Source organism: Microtus oregoni, unplaced genomic scaffold, assembly GCF_018167655.1.
Source record: "Microtus oregoni isolate MIOR12 unplaced genomic scaffold, Mior012 000002F_ref0000024, whole genome shotgun sequence".
Classification (NCBI taxonomy): domain Eukaryota; kingdom Metazoa; phylum Chordata; class Mammalia; order Rodentia; family Cricetidae; genus Microtus; species Microtus oregoni.
The window spans coordinates 55454298-55478792 of record NW_024543061.1 but is presented as its reverse complement, the minus strand read 5'-3'; the positions used below and the strand labels follow the sequence as shown (position 1 = coordinate 55478792).

The window sequence follows — 24495 nt, the reverse complement described above, 5'->3', positions numbered from 1 at the left end:
CTGTGTTACGCAACGCATGCTGGAAACAGCAGCACAACTGTGACAGAGGTCTGCACAGGTGTGGGAGGAGGAAAGAGGAGGGATGTCTAAACTGCAAATACTGGGTCAGATTGTTTCCCAGGAACACCCTTCAGCCAAGGCTTTACAAACCAGAAGAGTACTCTCAACAGGGACCTAGGGAAGGCTGAGAGGAACCATTTTTTTCTTTTGAGTCTCATACTACAAAATACTGAACTTGGCTAGTTTCTTCTTAATTAAAAGAAAAAAGAAAAGTGATATCCTGTGGTTACAAAGCAAAGCAAAGCAAAATAAAACAGCCCAACATAATACTTCTAAATGTTGAGAAATGGAGGCAGATGGCAGCGGCCGCACCAACGAGTACTGGATCAGGAAGATAACTGGGGCAGAGTGGGTGGCTCAGTGGGTAACAGCACTTAGTGAGCAAGCATGAAGACCTGAGTTCAAATCCCCACCTCCCATGTAAAGAACCAGGAAGAGCCATGTGTGCCTGTAACCTGAATGCCGTGGAGGCACTGGAGCTTGGTGGTCACCAGCATAGGTCCAGGTTCAGCGAGAGCCCCTGCTGCAAATGAATACGGTAAAGAGTGGCAGGACACCCACTGTCTACCTTTGGACTTCGTGCATGTACACACACACACACACACACACACACACACACACTACAGTATGCCAAAGGGAGAAAGGTAGGCAGGGGACTTCAGCATACATCTCTGCAATCCCAGTCCTAGGGTCAGTGAAGTAAGAGGGTGTTGAGTTTGAGGCCAGCCTACACTAGAGTAAGACCCCATCTCAAAATCAAAAAAGAAAAAAGGAGAGGAAGCTGTTTTGCTTCCACATCAATTCCAGGATCATCCAATGGCTTCTGCACAGCAAGGAACATTCTTGTCCTACACCCCAGTCAGTTATTTTTCTCTCCCTTTACATCTCAGCCCTGCCATTCTTTCTACAGAAGGCCTTCAGCTTGAGTCCAGTCTTTGACACTACACCTTCCAAAAGCAGTCTGTACCTCACGTTCACCAGTCAGCTGTATTATTATTATTATTTTAGATAGAGTCTCACTATGTAGCTCAGGCTGGCTTCAAATTCCTCCCACCTTGACCTCGTGAGTGCCCAGATTCCAGGGAAGGGCCAGTGTACCACTATGCCCATTATTTTACACATTATGATTATCTGTCTTTCCTGGAAGGAAAGTCCAAACAGAGCTGTGCTGGTTTCCATGTTCCCATCACTGCTTTCCCAGCGCATGCCTCAGCCCCCAGCCACTCACACGTACACAGTGATGGCTTGCTGATGACCAGATCTAGGAACGAATGGGCAGCTGGGTATGTTCAGGCAAACAGGAATGAGCCTGGACACCATGATGGAAAGGTGCAAGGATGGAGCAGCTGGAAACCTTCTAATCACCAGAGTAGACTACGCCATAGCCTAAAGGGCCTGACAGGAAAAAGACCAGCATTCCAGCAGAGCTCTGCACTCTACAAAGGGATCATGCAGTAACAAGGGTAGACTGCTAAGCTGGCCCAAGCAGGGGAGGCACGGCAGGAATCTAGGTAAGGCAAGAAGGCACAGAAAAAGGCAGGGAGGAGGACAGCAGGTACAATGGTGTCAGGAGACACAATTTAGGAAATCTGATAGTTGCCAGGCCTGGGAGAGGAGATCCTATGAAGGAAGTAATCCAAGAAGACTCTGACATTCTTCTGGAAGACAAGAAGAAGATGGCTACATAGTAAAGAACGCAGAAAGAATGACAGGATTGATAACAGGAGGGTAGATAACAGAGCAGGGGTCACAGGTAGGTTAGCATGAAATTGTGGGTAAGGTCGTAGAATTGTGAGTATAGCCCTGAAGAAAACTGGTATTCAGAGCAAAAGAGGGAAAAAAGCCCAAGGATGTAATCAAAAGGGAAACGCCCAGGCTAGGAAACACAGGGCAACACCAGCAAGACACATATGTCAACCAGTTCGGAGATGAAGCAGGAAAGCTGCACATTTTGGACAGTTGCTGGGAGATAGCAGTGTGGTGGATGCTGGCGCTGGCAGCAATGCAAACAGTGAGGATGGGAGGAAGCAGGATGACATTGCTCTCACCAACACTGGCTGGAAAGGCGGACAACAGCTAATAGAGAAAAGAGAAAAACTGAGGCTACCGAGGTAAGAATCGTTAGTAAACAGCAAAGAAAATGAACAGACAGGCAAAGTGACGGTATTCACAGTTAAACAAATGCAACATAAAATGCAGCACATCTCTGCATCATTAAACAAATATTCCACAGCATAAACAAATGCAACACATCTTCAACTAATATTCCACAAGTGGGGGGGTGAATGGGAGGAGAGGAAGGAGGGGAAACTTTGGTTAGGATGTAAAAGCAAAACAAAAAGAAACAAACAAACAAACAAAAAAGAGTGGGTGAGGAGCAACAGAGAAAGGAGAAGAGCCTCTGCTGATGGGTGTAAGATGGTGAGTTCAGCAAGGGGTAGGGAAGGCAGCCAGCGGAGGACTGAGGGGAGGACACAGGAAATGGACAACAGCCTCCGACAGCCATGTAGGCAGCATCCAGACCTTGCTGGAGACATAAGAGCATGCCTGTAGGAAGAACATGATGTGTTTACCAAGCCACTAGCAGGGCTTTAGGAAACACCATGGAATTGGCACCCTCCCCCACACAGTTGGATTGCCTGAAGAGACTTCCTTTCCACACTTGTTCCCGTCTGCCATGAAGAAGCCAGTTCAAAGTGCAGTGGCCTGGGCAAAGAAGATAGGGAGTATCCCAAATTCCAGAGCTAAACCTAGAGCTGGTGAAAAGGACTTGTCCAGTCTGCCATGAACATGGAAATTCCAATTGTCCCTTAACTTGCCCAGGACTACACAGCCATCAGACGCTGGGAGGGAGGGAAAACCAGGAGGAAGAGGAGGAAGGTATTTGTGAGCCTCATTTCCCTAAAGAAGGGAGAAGACTGAGGCCAACAGACACCAAGTCTAACCTGAGGGAAGGCAGCATAAAAGGAGACCATAAGCAAAGAGCTCTGCTGCCGGTTGCCACACTGCACATGCGCTGCTGTTCTCATCACCCGATCACCACCACAGAACCCACATGGGTGTCCCCAGTTGCTGCCTCAGTGACTTAGAGATGTCAACACACGTCCTCCTTGCTTAATATTCGTCAGTGCCCTGCTTCCCACTCTAGAACTTTCAAAATAAAAGCCCGTGGCCCACCACACGCAGCTTGAACTCTTGCTCCTTCTCTGCCTTAGCTTCTCAAGTGCTGAGATTAAGGAATACACTCCCACCTCATTAAAGTGTACAATTTACTGACAATCACCACCACCATCACCACTAAGTGGGACTATGGGATCCTGTTTCATCTTTAGGACTTAGAGAAAAGCCTGGAGTATAATGGGCATTCAAATACGCCATTCATTAAGTGTACTCATGCATATTTGTTAAGCATGTATAGTATACCAGACACACAGAAAGGTATGTTGGGATGTACTAATAAGTGATATGAAAATCCCTGTATATTAGTAGAGCTCACTATGGGCAAATGAATGCATTAAGCTACCGAGGGACAATGAAGGCAATCTAGCAGGTTTCAAAGACAACGTGGCTCAACGAAGAGCATGTGCAACTCCCAGAACCGACCCAGCAATGAGCTCTGACTGCTGGCTACAGTCCTTGGCTCCTCACATGACTTTCTGAGTAAGAACTGGGGGAGGCAAGCTGGAAACAACAGGAAGTCATGAGCTTTCACAAACTGAGGCCAGTGGGTTGAGGTCCTATGACAAAAATATACAGCCTCAAGGGAAAGGAGAAGCCCAAGATAGAGCTCTCAGGTCTACAGACACAGACGTGTGTATTTACCAATTACATGGGTTACAAATAATCATAATAAAAAGACAAAAGTCAAAACAACAACAAAACCCACTGGAGAGTACACTGGAGAGGGAAAGGGTATTTGTGACCAGGCTTTAAGGATAAGGTGATTGGAATGGGAGGGTAGCTACAAGTTGATATAGTACTGCCCAGCATGCAAAAAGCCCAAGGTTCAGTTTTCCAGCACCAGATAAACCAGGCAAAGTGGTACACACCTGCAATCCCAGCACCCAAGGAGACGGAAGAAGAAGTACACAAAACTCAAAGGCCAACCTCTGCTACACTGAGTGAGTGCTCAAAACCAACACGGGCTACACGACATTCAGTTAAAAAAAATGTACAGAAAAGATATCTCGACTTAGTGGTTACGAGTGTGTACCGCTCTTGCAGGACCTGGGTCTGGTTTCCAGCACCCATATGAGACAGCTTCCTGTAGCTCCAGTTCTGTCGGGATCTGACATATTTTGTCTCTGGAGGCTTCTATTGATACCTACATTCATGCGAGCACACACGATAAACGCACTTTAATTAGAAATATTAAAGACCTAAAATAACATTGTACACAGAAACACAGGTGGAATTCGGTCTCAATGTGGAATGTCCTGATAATTGAACCCAGAGGCCTGGAATGCCGAGGAAACGTTCTGGCACTTAACTACATACACCACAGGCCCCTTTCCCAGTTTGCGAAAAGGTCTGTGACAGATTGCCAGGCTGGTCCTAAAAGCAATTCTCTTCCCTCAGCCTCCCTGAGGCTGGGGTCACCTCTCTAGGCGACCTTACCGGGCTCTGAAACTTTCTGACACGTGCCTCATCAGGCTGATTCCTGTAAGTATTAGTTTTAACCTCGGAACCCTTGCAGGGAATGCAAAACCTTTCTTAGAGAAGCCTTGAAGAAAAAACTGTGTTCTCCTCATAACACAAGTAACAAGATCAAAGCCCTTCACAGACCAGAGGCACAAGCTCACTCTTGGGCCCGCCCACACACACCGCAAAGGCAGGACTTGACAGAATGAGCGACCCGAGGAGTCTCCCGACACCGGGATCGGAACACTTCCTGCCGTGGAAGGAGGGGATCGAGTATAGATAGGTGAAAGATATTCCAGAACAGCAGAAAACATGCCTCAGCTTTCCTAACTGAATCTCGCCAGCCCCGCGCCTGCTCCGCAACCACGACTCACTTACCGCGGCTCAACTTCCGGCAACCACAGCTCCGGCCGCGGCGCGCAGCACAATGACGTCATAACCCAGCCCACACAAACGCGGAAGCGTGGCGCGCATGCGCACATGGGTACTAATAAGGGTCCCAAGCATCGGGTTAATGGAGGCATAACGCCTGAAAGCCGAAACCTGTATGCTTTAGGTTTTTAAGGAAAATTACAATTTTCTGCTAGTGGCTCCAGAAAACGACAAAATGACTGTCATTATTATCAAATTCCCAGGGGACTTCTAGAGTGCATTTGTAGAAACAGATTTGAGTTTATATTTTGCTCTTAATTTAATTTTATTTTAAAGAAAAGATCAAACAATAAAGCCGTGATTGTCTTGGACTTGTACACACACACACACACACACACACACACACACACACACCAGTCTAATCTCGAACTAACAAAGACCCACCTGACTCTGCTTCACCCCTACCCCTACGCTGGTATTGGGATTAAAAACTTGTGCAACTGCAATTTACAAAAGGATCTGATTTGCATACGGGAAGTCTGACTCTGGAAAGCAAAGAATATCGAAAACTCCCATCAACCCTCTGCGGTCAGCAACTTCAGTGACTATAAAATCACTTTTAAGAAGCTACTATGTCTTTGATCTCACTATTTGGGAGGCAGGGGTAGCTGGAGCTCTGAGTTCCAGGTCGCCCTGTGATACAAAGTAATTTCCAGCACAGCCAGGGCTACAAAAAAAATTCTCTCTCGAAAAACAGTTTTGTTTTTGACAAAACACAAAAACAAACAAAAAAGGCATAATACAGGAAAAGTATAGGAGAAAATTTTTGGCAAGATAATAAACTTGAAGAAATCCTCTACCCTGGGAAATCTTATATATACTCAGGTACTTCCATAGAGACCGGAGTGCACTTGGTATGTGTTGGTTCTATAAACCAGGATGATAATCAGAGTTCAAGGCAAGCATCACCATGCCCCACCTCCATTGTTGAGATCACAGACTAGGGACACCTTTCCTGGCTCACAGTTCCTTTGGACTGCCTCGAGGCACCGATCATAGGAGGGAGGATTATTTATTGAGTCCTTAATTCAGAGTTTCCTATTTTCAAATGGAAAAATTACACACACAAAAAAAGCATTTTATGTGAATTCTATAAAGGTGAAAACAGCTACAAACAAGAATAAAGAAATGTAAAGAGATTTCTGGAAAGAAAGTATCCTTGGAGCCAGGTTGAGAGTGAAAAGGCAGACTCTGACATATTAGAAACTACAGCTTTAGGAAGGAGAATCGAGGCAAGACAACAGGCACAGGTACTCACTGGAATGGCAGACCATACTGAGCCACAGTTAAGCAAATGTCTGAGGACAGAAGATGACTATAAATGCCAGACACTCAACAATTTCTGCGCTCAAGTTATAATCCTATCACAAACATGGCAGAGAACAAGATGACAGCTGTGTGTTCCTGTGTGTGATAACAATATTCTCTGCAGAGGAATGAACACATAAGATGAGAAAAAAGAGGTCAAGTCCTGACTGGCGTATTCTGTGAGGCTTGCTCATATCAGCCAGCAGTCTTGAGGCTGTTCTGGATGTAAAACTCAGACATCTGAGCCATCTGCTCCTATCAGAGATTTCTCAGGGGGTCTTCCTTAATCAAACCTGATTTTTTCTTAACCCAGAATGAATCCACAGCCTCTCATTTCCTGTGGAAACACAAACAAAACCTCTTCTCCGAAGTAACATATCTTAAATTTAGAAGTCACAGCATTTTTAAACTATGTGCTGTATTAATCCAGCAGCATTTGTAATCAATGTGTTTTAGCAGGTGTTGTTCCTTATTCAGTATAAAAGCATTTGAAGACAATGACATACGATATCCAGATTCTCTCTGTATTTTTCATCTTTATGTGGCTTTATTTTAAACTCTATTCTTTTATTTTTAGCTTTTGGTTTTTTGGAGACTAGGTTTCTCTGTGTATCTTTGGCTGTCCTGGCACTCACTTTGTAGGCCAGGTTGTCCTTGAACTCACAGAGATCCACCTGCTTCTGCTGCCCAAGTGTTGGGATTAAAGGTGTGTATCACCACACCTTGAACTCAAGAAATCCTCAGAACTCCACTTCCCAAGTATTAAAGGTGTGTGCCACCACATCCAACTACTCTCTTTCTTTCTTTCTTTTTTTTTTTTTTTTTTTTTTTTTTTTGGTTTTTCGAGACAGGGTTTCTCTGTGGCTTTGGAGCCTGTCCTGGAACTAGCTCTGTAGACCAGGCTGGTCTCGAACTCACAGAGATCCGCCTGCCTCTGCCTCCCGAGTGCTGGGATTAAAGGCGTGCACCACCATGGCCCGGCTTCTCTTTCTTTTTTATTTTAAAGACTTTATCATTTCTTTCTCTCCCAAGTCTACATATATTTTTAAACACACGGTAAACCATTTAGAGTTTTTTTTTTCATTTGAATCTATCTTTACTGTATAGTTCTCTTTTTCTGACACAGGAGTCTTTAATTTGCTAAGTGATATGGCTAGAAATACAGCTGTGGTATCAGTGGAAGGATCCACCCCATTCCTGGGCTTTCTGAGAGTCTAGCTTCACAGAAAAGGAACTGGCCAGAGCAATGTATATTGCCACAACTCTATGGCATTTAGAACATGCTGTTAGCTGTTCATGAAAACCATTTAAGTGTTTAGTGGCAGAGCCTCTTAAAAGGACTGTAAGGTTTTTGCAGATAAAGCTAAGTCAGGAAGTCTCTTTTAAATGAAACACAATTATCTCTAGAAAAAAGGGCTCACCTGAGAAAATGCTGCTACCAAGAAGCCATGCTTAACACTGTTTTTTGTGTCTAGAAGTACTTCCCAAGCTCTCTCAGGTTTTATGTGAATGTAGTTATTCAGGTGGGGTGCCATTTGTTGACAGAGGTTTCTGCCTGCCGGGTCCAGCATTGTGATAAAAAGGGGAAGGATTGCAGTAGGACAATGGTCTTGTACAGTTTTACTAAAATGCTGATTGGCAAGTGCCCAGGCAGGAAGTAGAGGCAGGGTGACCAGGTAAGAAGTAGAGATGGGGCAATGAGAACAGCAGAACTCTGGAAAGAGGAAAGGTTGAGTCTACATTCGTCACCCCCACACAGAGGAAGCCACAAGAGAATGCCACGTTGATAAAAGGTACCAAGCCATGTGACTAACATAGACAAGAATTATAGGCTAATTTAAGATGTAAGAATGAGTGAATAAGAAGCCTGAGGTAATAGGCCGACCACATTATGATTACCGTAGAACACTATGTGGTTTCTTTTTTTTAAAAGACTGAAAGGCTGTGGGATGGGGCCAGACAGAAAACGTTATCAACAAGTGTGTTCTCTGGGAGCTTCTATGATGGAAGAAGCTGAATGTGGAACAAATTACAGCATTCTAGGGCAGTGGAAAGGCATAAGCAGAGTTAACACGACTGAATTTCTCCCTATTGTTATTGCAGACACTTCAGTTACTTTATCTTTAAGAAGAACAGGAGCTGTGAATGAGGGAGCACTACTTTATCAAAAGAGGAACAGGGAAGAAAATGAAGCATCAATTTTATTCTATCCATGATCTGAGAAAAAATTTCTAATGACCATTGAATCAGATCATGCTCCAAGTCTTAATATAGTTGCCTTCAAAACAAACAAGCCACCGTCAACTTTAGTGTCCATATATGCAAAATCTGTCAAGGCAATCAGACTGGAAATATAAACCATATTAGCTAATTTTGCAGTTTTTCATTCATTCCTGAAACATAGACATCACCCATATTCACAACTTAAAAAGATACAGAAAGGTTAAAACTTGAAAACCAGGATGAGAAACTTTTGTATGTCTAGACTCTACTGGAGCTTGGTAGTGAATCAAGTTACAGCAATAAAAAGAGAAAACAGAGAGGAAGGAGGGAAAATGACTGAAGGACAAAAGAGTTTAGAAAGAATGTGAAAATGTTTGACAGGTATATTGAGTAAGTAGGGCATGGATGCTACAGGCATAAGGGACTGAATAAAGGAACAAGAGTGGCAGGACACACATGGATTATAACCAAATGAGAAATATATTGGATGCCGAAGAAAAGACATGAAAAAAAAATCTTATACTGTCTAAGCAAACACTGTGACAAGAGAAACTACAAAAAAAGAAACAAAAGCAAAAAAAAAAAAACGAAAAAAAGAGACGTCAGCCTCCCTGTAATGTTTGCTGATTCCAAACTTTAATCCAGAAAGAAAGAGCTTCAGATTTGTGGTTGCCACAAAGAGACGAGGCAGAAACCCTAAATGAAGACAGAGAAATAGAAAGATGTGAAGCAAGAAAGGCTGCAAGATTGCAGGAAGGCATGTATGTAAGAGGGCATGTATGTGCATGCAAGCAAGAAAAAATGAAGCAAGCGAGAATGCCAACAAGCAAAGAAGCAAGCAAGGAAGGAAAGAAAGGACTCACAGCAAGCTGGTAGCTGATGGGACATGCGTGCGTAGGTCATTTGACCATTGGGTCCTCAGAGTCACCAAGACGTGGATGACTTGGGCCCATCTGGGTCAATAAATTCTTCATTGAGAATGACTAGTTCTATGGTAAGACAATGTCCATGCATAAAAAAACCAAAATACATGTGGTCTTAGTATATGAAATTAAAGTCATGAGCTTCGATAAGAACTCTTAGGAAGGAAGAAGAATCAGTGTGGTCTGGTGTAGAGACCACTCAGTACATGGGAGAAAAAGCTTTCTCTCTTCAATCATGGGGAGCAGGGGAGAGAGCTCATTATACATGTAGGATGTTTGCATGGTTCCATGCTTGCAAGAACCCCAGGACTGTGGGAGGCTGAGACTAAAGGATGAGAGGGCAAAGTTACTGTTCAGCATTGATTGCCTTCTTGTCAGTGAAGTAGAGAAAGGCTCTAAAGGCCCTGCCAAAGAAATAGAGCAGGACACCCCACATCTTCTTGGATCTCGTCGGGATACAAGAGCGGTAGCCTCCCAGGGCAAAACAACCAATGGAATCAACCGCAATACACACAAACACACCCGCAGAGAAACACACACACACACAAACACACACACAAACACACGCAACTTTATGCTCATAAAAGCAAGAAGCACCAAGGACAATGGCTCAGGCTTGCAAATCAAACATTCAGAAGCCAGAAGCAGGAAGGTCCCTGGCTCCAGGCTGGCAGGGCTACACGGTGAGCGCCTTTCTGCATCCTCTCAAAGACACCCAAGTGCTATGTAGGATCTGTGGCTCCCCAGCCACCTCTCAGTATTTCCAGCACTGACCATGGAGCAGCCTGACATGAAGTTCCTCTAGGTGCTGGTTGCGTGGGAGAGGGTCTGTCACTCTAGGCAGCACCGGCCTAAAGGTCACTGAGCACCATAGAGCCCTGCCTCCCCTGAAACTTAGAGGATCTCTTTCACTCTTAGATCAAAGGCGCGAGGCCCCATGCTGAGCTAGAAGGCTGTTCTCTCTTGTTCATTTGCGACTTTGGTCCCTGCGCATGCGCATGGCGCCTGGGAAAAATGGGTCCCTAGCACCTAGCTGAGAGGGGTGTAACTCCAGCCTGCTGCAACTGCTGGCTCAGGCTTCTCACCAAGGCGCTGCAGGCCTCCTGGTGACTCCAGAGAACCCCAGGGTGACGGGCTTTCGTGTCAACCGGCCAGGAAGGACCCAGAACGGTCCCGCGGAGGTTTGGGCAGGCTTTGTCACCGGCATTTTTACTCTATTGGGATGTCGTTATCGTTTGTGACAGGGGGTCCCGCTCAAAAGCCAGGTCTGTCCTTGACCTCCTAGATCTGTCTCAGGCTGGCGTGGAACTGACACGGATTCACGAGCCTCTGGGTCCCCAGGGCAGGGGACATCCCCTGGCACGATCAGAAGGCTCCACACAGCTCAGGATGCTCCTGGCATAGGCTAAAACATTCTAGAGCAGACACTGTCCACAATGTGCTCTTCCTACAGGCACAGCACCCGTGTCCTCAGGCTGGACTCATTAGGAAAACAATTGTCCTGAATGATCCTACCACCAGACCAGGGCCAGGCGCTGGGAATGGACATTAGTTCCATTGCTGTATCAGTGGAGGCCAAACCACAGGGTGCCATGACTGGGGACAGCTCCCGTACAGGCAGGCTTGACCTACAGACGAGCATTTTGCGGTCCCCTCGGTGCCCTCAGTCATGTGGCTCTCGAGACCTGTGCCACCATCTATGCCCACAATTCCTTGGCGATGGCTCTAGGGAGCTATGATCCCTCGAGGAAGGAAGGAATAGATTGTGGAGCTTTCTCTAGGCCATTCGCATCAAAGTCTGATGGAGTGCCCAGGCATGTTAGGCAGCCTCTGAATGAGGCTCAGTCGGCGCAGATCCCACAAGGACAGACATGAAAAGTTTCCTTTTGGAAGCAAAGGAGCCTGAGAAGCAGGATGGCAGCGAAACCCGAGCCTAGGATGACTGTGAGCCTGTCTAGCTTCCGTTCGGGTCAATCAAAAGAGACAATGCAGTGAGGCAGCTCAATTTTCTGGAAATGAGAAAACTCCCTGATCTATGGGAAGACATGGATCTCCAGACGAAAGCTGTCACCTGCGGCCTCGGGCTGGGGCTCCCAGTTTGTGCCCAAGTCACCAAACCAACTTGAACACCCCAGAGAAGGAGATGAGAGCCCTGTGTTCACTTCCCAGCACCCAGCCGTCTTCTCAAAAAGAGGAAAGCTCAGCAATGATATGGAAGGGAAAGATAGGGTGCTGTGAGTCCACAGACATTCAGCTCTCTTGGATGCAAGGTACATCAACAGGTGCCCAAGGCACGAGCTGTGGTGGAGGAGTGCAGGATATGCAAGGTGGCAGGAGGAGATGTCCCTGGATATAAGTCATGTGCACCAGCTCCTCTGATGAACGGCTAGCATGGGTGTCTTCGTGGGTCAGAACACCGAGCAGTCCAGTGTGGTGGCCAACAGGTAGGATCTCCATAGAGGCGTACTTGGAGTCCAGGGCACAGGAGAAAGCTTTCATCCAGAATGAAAGAAAGAGCTTAAGACCGGCCGGGGCCACAGGAGACACCGGCCAGAAAGACTAAAAGAAGATAGAAAGGTGGAAGGACTTGAAGCAAGTGAGTAAGTGAGCATGCAAGCATGCACGCATGCAAGCAAGCAAGCAAGCAAGCAAGCAAGCAAGCAAGCTGTCTACAAGCAAGGATGCAAGCAAGGAAGGAAACAAGCAAAGGTCCCAGCAAGCAGGTAGCTTATGAGACATGCAGGCCTAGGTCATTTGACCATTGGCTCCTCAGAGTCGGCGAATCCTGTAGGACTTTGGGCCCATCCAGGTCAACAAACTCCTCACTGGAAATGCCGAGTTCTATGGTGAGACTAAGTAGGTGGGGGAAAGCCAAAGGACCTGTGCTCTCACTATATGAATTAAATGTCATGAGCTTCGCTCAGAACTCTAGGAAAGGGAGAAGGATCGGTGTGGGCTGGTTTGGAGAGGACTCATGCTCAGTCCGTGGGAGAGAGACCTTTCTCTCCTCGAGCATGTGGAGCAAGGCACAGAGCTTGGCATCCATATCGGAAGTATGCATGTTTCCAGGATTGCAAGAAACCCAGGACTGTGGGAGGCTGAGACTGAAGGACAAGAACGTCAAGTTGCTGTCAAGCATTGATTGCCCTTTTGCGAGTGTAGTAGAGCAAGGCTCTAAGGGCCCTGCCAGAAAATCATAGAGCAGGACACTCAACATCTTTTTGGGTCCTCTCCAGATACGTGAGTGGCAGCCGCTCCCAGCACAACAACCAACGGGAGGCACCGCAAAGACACACAAACACACAACTGTACGCTCATAAAAGCACGAGGGGGAAAGACTCAGGTTTGCAAATCCAACACTCAGGATCCGAAGCAGGAAGGTCCCTGGCACCTGGCTAGGCGGGCTACACGGTGAGAGCTCTTCTGCGTCCTCTCAAAGATACCCCAAAGCGCGATGTAGGATCTGTGGCTCCCCAGCTGCATCCCAGTTTTTCCAGCTCTGACCATGGAGCAGCCTGACAGGAAGTGCCTCTAGGTGCTGGTTGCGTGGGAGAGGGTCTGCCTCCCTAGGCGGCATCAGCCTAAAGGTTCTAACCACCATAGAGCCCTGCCTCCCCTGAAACTTAGAGGATCTCTTTCACGCTTAGATCAAAGGCGCGAGGCCCCATGCTGAGCTGGAAGGCTGTTCTCTCTTGTTCATTTGCGACTTTGGTCCCTGCGCATGCGCACTGGCGCCTAAGAAAAATGGGTCCCTAGCACCTAGCTGAGAGGGGTGTAACTCCAGCCTGCTGCAACTGCTGGCTCAGGCTTCTCACCAAGGCGCTGCCGGCCTCCTGGTGACTCCTGAGGACACAAGGGTGGTGGTCTTTCCTGTCAACCGGAGGGGAAGGACCCAGGAGGGTTCCACTTAGGTTCACAGAAAGTTGTATACATAATAAATAAATCTTTAAAAAAAAAAAAAAGACTTTGTCACCGGCCTTTTTACTCCAATGAGATGTCGTTATCGTTTGTGACAGGGGGTCCCGCTCAAAAGCCAGGTCTGTCCTTGACCTCCTAGATCTGACTCAGGCTGACCTGGAACTGACACAGATCCACGAGCCTCTTGGTCCCTAGGCCAGCGGACATCCCCTTGCACAATCAGAAGGCTCTACTCAGCTCAGGATGCTCCTGGCATAGACTAGGACATTCGAGAGCAGACACTGTCCACAATGTGCTCTTCCTACAGGCACAGCACCCGTGTCCTCAGGCTGGACTCATTAGGAAAACAATTGTCCCAAATGACCCTACCACCAGACCGTGCCAGGCGCTGGGAATGGATAAGTTAGTTCTATTGCTGTATCAGCGGAGGCCAAAGCACAGAGGGTCATGACTGGGGACAGCTTCCGTCCAGGCCCATCTGGACCTACATGTAAGTATTATGGGGTCACATTGGTGCCCTCAGCCACGCTGGCTCTCGAGGCCCGTGCCACCATCCTGCCCCACAGTGCCTTGACGATGGCTCTAGGGAGCTATGGTCGCTCGAGGGAGGAAGGAAGAGATTTGTGGAGCTTTCTCTAGGCCATTGGCATGTCATGTCCAATGGAGGGTCCGGGGAGGGCAGGCAGCCTCTGAATGAGGCTAAGCCAGTGCAAATCGCAGGAGGAGAGACATGAAAAGTTTCCCATTGAAGGCCAAAGACCCTGAGAAGCAGATTGGCAATGAAACCTGAGCCTCGGATGACTGGGAGCATATCAAGCTTCCCGTAGGGTCATCAGCAGAGACAATGCTGTGAAGCAGTGGAATCTTCTGGAACTGGGAAAACTCCCGCATTTATGGAAAGATATGGACTTCCAGACACAAGCTGGCACCTCCGGTATCGAGCTGGAGCACCCAGCGTAAGCCCAAGTCACCAATCTACCTCGAACACCCCAGAGAAGGAGATGAGAGCTATGTGTACCTCCCCGGCACCTACCCATCTTCTCAAAAGTGGAAAGCTCATCCATGATATGAAAGGGAAAGATAGGGTGCTGTGAGTCCACAGACATTCAGCTCTCTTTGACGCAAGGTACATCAACAGGTGCACAAGGTATGAGCTGTGGTCACGGGTGGGTGCATGATATGCATGCTGGCAGGAGGAGATATCCCTGGATAAAAGTCGTGTGCCCCAGTGGTGGCACAGGCCTTTAATCCCAGCACTTCGGAGGCAGAGGCAGGCAGATATCTGTGAGTTCGAGGCCAGCCTCGTCTACAAGAGCTAGTTCCAGGGCAGGAACCAAAACCTATGGAGAAACCCTGTCTCGAAAATTCAAAAAAAAAAAAAAAAAAGTCGTGTGCCCCAGCTTCTCTGAAGGACAGCTGGCATGGGTGTCTTCGTGGGTCAGAATACTGAGCAGTCCTGTGTGGTGGCCTACACCTAGAATCTCCATGGTGGCGGACTTGGAGTCCAGGGCACAGGAGAAAGCTTTCACCCAGAACGAAAGAACGAGCTTCAAACTGGCCGGAATAACAGGAGACACCGGCCAGAAAGACTAAACGAAGGTAGAAAGATAGAAGAACTTGAAGCAAGCAAGAAAGCAAGCAAGAAAGGAAGCGAGCAAGCTGGTAGCCGATGGGACATGCATGCCTAGGTCCTTTAACCATTGGCTCCTCAGGGTTGGCGAGTCCTGTAGGACCTTGGGCCCATCCGGGTCAACAAACTCCTCACCAGAAATGCCGAGTTCTATGGTGAGACTAAGTACGTGGGGAAAAGCCAAAGGACCTGTGCTCTTACTATATGAATTAAATGTGATGAGCTTCGCTCAGAACTCTGGGGCAGGGAGAAAAATCGCGGTGGGCTGGTGTAGAGACCAGACCGGTCAGTGCTCAGTCTGTGGGAGAGAGAGCTTTCTGTCCTTGAGCATGGGGAAATGGCATAGAGCTCAGCATCCGTGTAGGATGATTGCATGGATCCATGCTTGCAAGTAACACAGGACTGTGAGAGGCTGAGACTGAAGGAGAAGAATGCCAAGCTGCTGTCCAGCATTGTCTGTTTGCCAGTGTAGTAGAGCTAGACTCTAAGAGGGCTGTCGGAAATTCATAGAGCAGGACACCCAACATCTTTTTCGGTCGCCTCCGGATAACTGAACCCAGCTCAATGGCCAACGGGAGGCACCGCAAAGACACAGAAACATAAACACACACACAGACACACACACACACTCTCACACACACACAACTCTAAGCTCATTAAAGCAGGAAGCAGAAACAGTAAGGTCCCTGGCTCCAGGCTAGGCAGGGCTACACTGTAGAGTCCTATTGCGTCCTCCCAAAGACACCCCAAAACGCTATGTAAAATCAGTGTCTGCCCAGCCGCCTCTCAGTATTTCCAGCACTGACTATACAGACCTGAACTGAAGTGCCTCTAGGTTCTGGTTCCTTGAGAGAGGGTTTGTCTCCCTAGGCGGCACTGGCCAAAAGGTCACTCATCACCATAGAGCCCTGCCTCTGCTGAAACTTAGATGCAGCCTAGCTGCCTGGATCTCTGTCGTACTTAGATCCAGGGCGCGAGGCCCCATGCTGAGCTGGAAGGCAGTTCTGTCTCTTTCAAATGTGGCTTTCGGCCTTGCGCATGCGCACTGGCACTTGGGAAAAATGGGTCCCTAGCACCAAGCTGAGAGTGGTGTAACTCCAGCCTGCATTAACTGCTGGCTCAGGCTTCTCACCAAGGCGCTGCCGGCCTCCTGGTGACTCGAGGAGCCCAGGGTGATGGTCTTTCCTGTCAACCGGACAGGACGGACCCAGAACGGTCCCGCGGAGGTTCGGGAAGACTTTGTCACGGGTCTTTTTACTCCAATCGGATGTGGTTGTCGTTTGTGACAGGGGTTTCCGCTTGAAAGCCAGGTCTGTCCTTGACCTCCTAGAACTGTCTCAGGCTGGCCTGGAACTGACGCGGATCCACGAGCCTATGGGTTCCCAGGCCTGCGGATATCCCCTGGCACAATCAGAAGGCTCCACTCAGCTCAGGATGCTCCTGGCATAGGCTAGGACATTCGAGAGCAGACACTGTCCACAATGTGCCCTTCCTACAAGCACAGCACCCGTGTCCTCAGGCTGGACTCATTAGGAAAACAATTGTCCCAAATAACCCTTCCATCAGACCGGGCCAGGCGCTGGGAATGGATAAGTTAGTTCCATTGCTGTCTCAGCGGAGGCCAAAGCACAGAGGGCCATGACTAGAAACAGCTCCCGTCCAGGCCACCTGAACCTACACGCGAGAATTATGAGGTCCCCTCGGTCCCCTCAGTCACGCTGGCTCTCGAGGCCCATGCCACCATCCTGGCCCACAGTGCCTTGGCAATGACTCTAGGGACCTATGGTCGCACGAAGAAGAAAGTAACAGATTTGTGGAGCTTTCTCTAGGCCATTGGCATCTCAAGTCTGATTGAAGGTCCTAGAATATCAGGCAGCCCCAGATGAGGCTCAGCCAGCACAGATCACAGGAGGACAGACATGAAAAGTTTCCAATTGGAAGCCAAGGAGCCTGAGAAGCAGGATGGCAGCGAAACCAGGTTGACTGTGAGCCTGTCTACCTTCTGGTCGGGTCATCAGGATAGATAATGAAGTGACGCAGCTCAATCTTCTGGAACTGGGAAAACTCCCTGATCTATAGAAAGACAGGGATCTCTAGACGCAAGCTGGCACCTGTGCCCTCAGTCTGGTGTGCCCAAGTCACCAACTTACCCTAAACACCCCAGAGAAGGAGATGAGGGCCATGTATTCGTTTCTGTCATGCAGTCATCTTCTCGAAAAGAGGAAAGCTCAGCCATGATATAAAGGGAAAGATAGGGTGCTGTGAGTCCACAGACATTCAGCTCTCTTTGAGGCAAGGTACATCAACAGGTGCCCAAGGCACGAGCTGTGGTGGCTGTGTGCAGGATATGCAATCTGGAAGGGGGAGATGTCCGTGGATACAAGTCTTGTGACCCAGCTTCTCTGATGAATGGCTGGCATGTGTGTTTTCGTGGGTAAAAACACAGATCAGTCCAGTGGGTGTCCTCTCCTAGAATCTCCAAAGAGGCGTACTTGGACTCCTGGGGACAGAATAAAGCCTTCATCCAGAATGAAAGAAAGAGCTTAAGATGGGCCAGGCCAACAGGAGACCCTCACCAGAAAGACTAAAAGAAGATAGAAATGTATAAGGACTTGAAGCAAGCGAGGATGCAAGCATGCAGGCAGGCATGCAATCAATCAATCAAGCAAGCCAGCAATCAAGCAAGCAAGCAGTCTAGCAAGCAAGGATGCAAGAAAGGATGCAAGCAAGGACAGAAGCAAGGAATGAAACGAGCACAGGAACCAGCAAGCTGGTAGCTGATGGGACATGCATGCCTAGGTCATTTGACCATTGGCTCCTCAGAGTCGGCGAGTTCTCTAGAAGTTTGGGTCCATGCGGGTCAACAAACTCCTCACTGGCAATTCCGAGTTCTATGGTGAGACTAAGTCCATGGGGAAAAGCCAAAGGAACTGTGTGTGCTCTTACTATATGAATTAAATGCCATGAGCTTTGCTCAGAACTCTGGGGAAGGGAGAAGAATCGGTGTGGGCTGGTGTGGAGACCACTCAGTGCTTAGTCCATTGGAGAGAGAGCTTTCTCTCTTCGTTCATCGGGAGCAAGGCATAGAACTCAGCATCCATGTAGAATGTTAGCATGGTTACATGCTTGCAAGTAACCCAGGACTGTGGGAAGCTGAGACTGAAGGACCAGAAAGCCAAGCTGCTGTCCAGCATTGATTGTATTATTGCCAGTGTAGTAGAGGAAGTCTCGCAGGGCCCTGTGGGAAAGTCATAGAGCAGGACACCCACATCTTTTTGGGTCCTCTCCAGATCGGTGAGCGGCAGCCATTCCCAGCACAACAGCCGACGGGAGGCACCACAAATACACACACACACACACACACACACACACACACACACACAACTGTACGTTCATAAGACCAGGAGGCGCCAGGGGGAATGGCTCAGGCTTGCAAATCCAACACTCAGGAGTCAGAAGCAGGAAGGTCCCTGGCTCCAGGCTAGGCAGGGGTACACAGAGAGAGAGCCCTTCTGCCTCCTCTCAAAGATACCCCAAAGCACGATGTAGGATCTGTTGCTCCCCACCCGCCACTCAGTATTTCCAGCACTGACCATGGAGCAGCCTGACCTGAAGTGCCTCTAGGTGCTGGTTCCGCGGGAGATGGCCTGTGTCCCTAGATGGCACCAGCCTAAATGTCACTCACCACCATAGAGCCCTGCCTCCCCTGAAACTTAGATGCAGCCTAGCTGCCCAGGTCTCAGTCATGCTTAGATCCCAGGCTCTAGGCCCCATGCTGAGCTGGAAGGCAGTTCTCTCTTGTTCATTTGTGGTTTTGGGCCCTGCACATGCACACTGGTGCCTGGGAAAAATGGGTCCCTAGCACCAAGCTGAGAGGGGTGTAACTCCAGCCTGCTGAAGCTGCTGGCTCATGTGCTGCCGGCCTCCTGGTGACTCCAGAGGATCCCAGGGAGATGGGCTTTCAGGTCAACTGGCCGGGAAGGACCCAGGAGGGTCCCGTGGAGGTTCGGCAAAACTTTGTCACCTGTTTTTTTACTCCAATCGGATGTGTTTGTCGTTTCTGACAGGAGGTCCTGCTCGAAAGCCAGGTCTGTCCTTGACCTACTAGATCTGTCTCAGGCTGGCCTGAAACTGACACAGATCCACGAGCCTCTGGGTCCCTAGCCCTGAGGACATCCCCTTGCCTGATCACAATGCTCCACACAGCTCAGAATGCTCCTGGCATAGGCTAGGGCCTTAAATAGTAGACATTGTCTTAAATGTGCTCTTCCTACAAGCATAGCACTCGTGTCCTCAGACTGGAATCATTAGGAAAACAATTGTCCAGAATGACCCTACCACCCAACCAGCATCAGGTCCTGTGTGATGGGGAAGTTCAGCCAATCACATTTCTTTTAGGGTGTGTCCCCTTGAGGCCCAGAAATAAGATAAAAACATCCATGTGTGATGGCCTACCTCACTTTGTTCTCTGTGCTCCTGCTGTTCACTGGACCCCTGGTTGTGTGAGTTTCCCTTTTTTTCCATTTATTAAAACTAAATCTATTGTATTGAGCTGGTCTGGTTAATTTAAGCTTATCGATGACTGCACATATCACTTGGCGCCCAACGGGGGGGTTATCGATCAACCGCATACATCACTTGGCGCTCCAACGTGATGGACTAAATCCACTTAAAAACATGAGAGGGCTTTTAAAAAAGGAAGAAAGTGTTTAACACAGCTTTTTGCTGTTTGCTAGGACGTGCCTTAGAGAGATTTCCTGTTTCGGCAATAGTGGCAGAAAAAAAAAGCCGACTCATTTTAAAATGCAGCTTCCTGGGGCTGTGCTGCCAATGCAAACTCTGGCTTTAAAGCATTTCCATGGCTTTTATGAGACTGGATGTTTCTGTGCACGCTTGGGATCAGGAAGAAAGTACTCCGAGAACATGCCAATGGCTCAGCGCTCCCCACCTGCACCTGGGCTGACTGTGGGATCAGGCTTAGGCAGACAGGAGAGCATGGCAGATTTCTCCTGCCATACAGAGAAATGTTTCCAGGCTGTGCAGTGCTCTGACTGTCAGTTTTGGCTGTAACTTGGATGAAAAGAGTTTCTGTGCTGCAAGCTCAGTCTCAGATTGTGCTGAGTGTGGCTCCTACCTGGTGGCCCCAGAGCTAGTAGAAAATGGTTCGTCCTCAATTTTGAAATTGGAGAGAGGTGGAGCCAACATCCAGAACAGCCCACTGCTCTGCAGCTCAGAGGCGCAACTGATTCTGTCACAAGCAGGTCTGCCCTCAGTACCTGTTTTTGACCTAGAAATGTCACAGCTTCAATTCTTTTTTTTAAATATTTATTTATTTATCATGTATACAATATTCTGTCTGTGTGTATGACTGCAGGCCAGAAGAGGGCACCAGACCCCATTATAGATGGTTGTGAGCCACCATGTGGTTGCTGGGAATTGAACTCAGGACCTTTGGAAGAGCAGGCAATGCTCTTAACCTCTGAGTCATCTCTCCAGCCCACAGCTTCAATTCTTAAGTGCTTAGTGATTTAAAGGCGCAAATCAAAAATGTTCCTGGACAGTAAAAAAATTACAGATTCACAATAGGACAGATTCAGACATAAAAGACTGTTAAATGGATCACAATGTTGGATGAATGTACATAGGCTTGGGAGAGAGAAGAAAAAGAATATAGAGAATAAAGTTAATGCCTTAAAAAAGGGTAAAGTCTTTAAGAGACAGAGTAAAGATAGTTATAGACTAAAAGAAATAGAGAAAAATAAGCCACCTAAAAATGTAAAATTCACAGAGAGTCTGGATTATGTACATTGTGTTTTCTTTAAAATTTTTGACTGTGAAGGAGCAAAGTACAGAGAGACATTTCATTATATAGGCTGCCAAGCTAAACCAGAATGGATATCATAAGGGTATTATGATTTCAGAATTTGCTTCTAAGGATATGATGCTTTGGAGAGGATTTTCTTTTGTTTTCACCGAGGATGAGTCCCTGTGGATTGCTTCTATTCCAATATGGTATGATAGACCACACCCTCCTGAAAGGTTTCTGTGAACACCCTCAAAAAACTACTTTACTCAACTACAGACTGAGATGAAACTGGCACACAGGTTACACCAAAAAGATCTGATTAACTGTGCCCCCATTCAGCAGGAAACAGTTTGGACAGAATAAACTGCGCCCATGTTCCCAAATATTGTTTATAAATGTTCTTTTACATTTAAAGGGGGATATGATATAGATATGAATAATTTGCATTGGTATGGATTTTAAGGTCAATTTTATATGTATATGTATTTCTGATCTTGCTTAAGGTATTGTGATTTGTAGTTAATTTAAAAATGTAATGTATAATTAGGAAATATAGGTTGTTAATGGATAATCATCAATAATAGTAAAGCTTGTAGTCATGTTAGTTAGATTTTCTAGATATATAGAGATATATTTAATTAAATAGGCATTCTTCATATCTTTCAAAGACTACAGAATATGGTATTTTAAATGTTTTAATAACATAGGGCTTTTCATGACAATGCGACACGTCTGCTCCTGGCAGCACCAGCTACTTCAAGAGGAAGATGGGCATCAAAGAGGCTCCTTATGGAGTTGGTTAGCCATTTGGGCAAGAAACTGCTCTTGCCTGGGTTGTTGCATAAACTGGACACAGAGAACCCTCAGAGAGAGGACTGCTGAACTTTACTAAAGGTGAGATGATCCTTCGGGGTTACTGATTCATAAAAGAGTCTACAAGACATTTCGCAGGACACAGCAGATAGTGACTGAACTGCCTTTGAAATTTCCTCCTTCATGGAAATGTTTGCTGGATACTATGGGCCTGTAGGCTGAAGATGGATGCCCCAACGGTACAAAAAAACTTTAAGCAGTGAGATGCCTCGGTCATTTCTACAGTTTTGGATGTTGCTTACTTCTTGTTTACTTAGGTAATATTGTATCCTTCTAGAGTCTTTGATGGAGTTGAAGAATGGAATAGATAGTTATAGTTTTCTATTGTTATTATAAGAGATAAAATAGAAATAGATATAAATATTGTAACTGTAATTCTTGCCTCATAACTGTTTTGCTATATGTAATTTTACTATGTTAAAATAAAAGCCTTCTTTTTTGTTTAAACAGGAAAAGGGGAAATGATGGAGGAGGGTCATATGTCTATGTGTGACTTTCATTGGTTGATAAAGAAACTGCCTTGGTCCTTTGATAGGACAGCAGCTTAGATAGGCAGAGTAGACAGAAGAGAATGCTGGGAGAAAAAAGCAGATTCAGGCAATCGCCATGATTCTCTGACCCGAGACAGATGTAGGCTAGAATCCTTCACGGTAAGCCACCACCTCGTGGTGCTACAGAGACTAAAAAAAAAAAAAATGGGTTAATCAATATGTGAGAATTGGCCAGTAAGAGGCTACAACTAATGGGCCAAGCAGTGTTTAAAAGATACAATTTGTGTGTTGTTATTTCGAGTATAAAGCTAGCCATGTGGGAGCACAGAGGGAACACAGCTTCTACTACAGCTGGGAATGGTAAAGTTACTTCCATTGCTGTATCAACGGAGGCCAAAGCACAGAGGGCCATGACTGGGGACAGCTCCCGTCCAGGCCCACCTGGACCTACACACGAGCATTCTACGGTACCCTCAGTCCCCTTAGTCACGCTGACTCTCGAGGCTCGTGCCACCATCCTGGCCCACAGTGCCTTGGCCATGGCTCTAGGGAGCTATGGTGGCACGAGGAAGGAAGAAGAGATTTGTGGAGCTTTCTCTAGGCCATTGGCATCTCAGGTCTGATCGAGGGTACAGGGAGGGCAGGCAGCCTCTGAATGAGGCTCAGTCAGTGCATATCCAATGAGGACAGACATGAAAAGTTTCCAATTGGAAGCCAAAGAGCATGAGAAGCAGGATGGCGGAGAAACCCGAGCCTAGGATGACTGTGAGCCTATCTAGCTTCAGGTCGGGTCATCAGGGGAGACAATGCAGTGAAGCGGCTCAAACTTCTAGAACTGGGAAAACTCCCTCAATTGTGGAAAGACATGGATCTCCAGACGCAAGCTGGCACCTCCGGCCTCGGGCTGGGATGCCCAGTGTGCGCCCATGCCATCAACATACCCCAAACAACCTAGAGAAGGAGATGAGAGCTGTGTGTTCGCTCCTGGCACCCAGCTGAATTCTCAAAAAGAGGAAAACTCAGCCAATATGAAAGGGAATGATAGGGTGCTGTGAGTCCACAGACATTCAGCCCTCTAGACGCAAGGTACATCAACAGGTGCCCAAGGCATGAGTTGTGGAGGGGTGTGCATGATATGCAAGCTGGCAGGAGGAGATGTCCCTGGATACAGGTCATGTGCCCCAGCTTCTCTGATGGGTGTCTTCGTGGGTCAGAACACCGAGCAGTCCAGTGTGGTGGCCCACACCTAGAATCTCCATAGAGCTGAGATTGATCAATTATTGATTGGAAGCGTGTTGCAGGCCTCAGAATTTCATAAAAAGCATCACGTCAATAGTAAAGGCCTAAAGAAAGAATTTTCCATTACATGGCAACAAGCTAAGGACATTATAAAGAGATGTCCTACTTGTTCTTTCTATAATCAAACACCGTTGCCTGCAGGGAGTAACACAAAGGGTACTAAGAGAAATAGAATCTGGCAGATGGATGTGTTCCACTTTATGGAATTTGGTAAATTAAAATATGTACACCATACCATAGACACGTATTCAGGTTTTCAATGGGCTACTGCCCTGAGCTCAGAAAAGGCTGACTCAGTAATCACACATTTATTGGAAGTTATGGCCATCATGGGTATACCTGCACAAAAAAAGACAGATAATGGTCCAGCATATGTATCTAAGAAAATGAAACGCTTTTTTGATTATTATAATATAAAACACATTACAGGTATACCAAATAATCCTACAGGTCAGGCAGTTATAGAAAGATCAAATCGTACTATAAAGGATATGCTGAACAAACAGAAAGGGACCGAAAACACCCCCAGAAATAGATTACATAATGCTTTATTAACATTAAATTTTCTTAACGCTAATGAGAAAGGAACGACAGCAGCAGAATGACATTGGATAATGGAAAAGTCTGCTGAACTAAATCAACCAATTTATTTCAAAGATGTGCTGACCTCTCAATGGAAGCCAGGAGATGTGCTACGTTGGGGAAGGGGTTTTGCTCTTGTTTCCACAGGAGAAGAAAAATTGTGGATATTATCAAAATTAATAAAGTTTCGATTTGAAGAGGAGAAACCTCTTGGAAAGGAGAAATAACAGCTCGTCCACAATGATGATATTTATACAGGAGATAAGAAAAACATATAAAATGGGAGCAGGGTTCTGTTCTTATCTCCAC

At 47.0% G+C, this 24495-nt stretch overlaps 1 protein-coding gene across 3 annotated transcripts in view; it reads right to left on the bottom strand.

Moving 5' to 3' along the window:
- The window catches only part of Atg7 (autophagy related 7), a 214003-nt gene extending 208893 nt beyond the window's left edge, over nucleotides 1–5110 (bottom strand). For all 3 annotated transcript variants that reach the window (XM_041680156.1, XM_041680146.1, XM_041680165.1), the window contains exon 1: nucleotides 5080–5110. The gene's annotated coding sequence lies outside the window, so the exon portion shown is untranslated. The remainder of the gene's footprint in view (nucleotides 1–5079) is intronic.
- Nucleotides 5111–24495: the final 19385 nt, after the last annotated feature.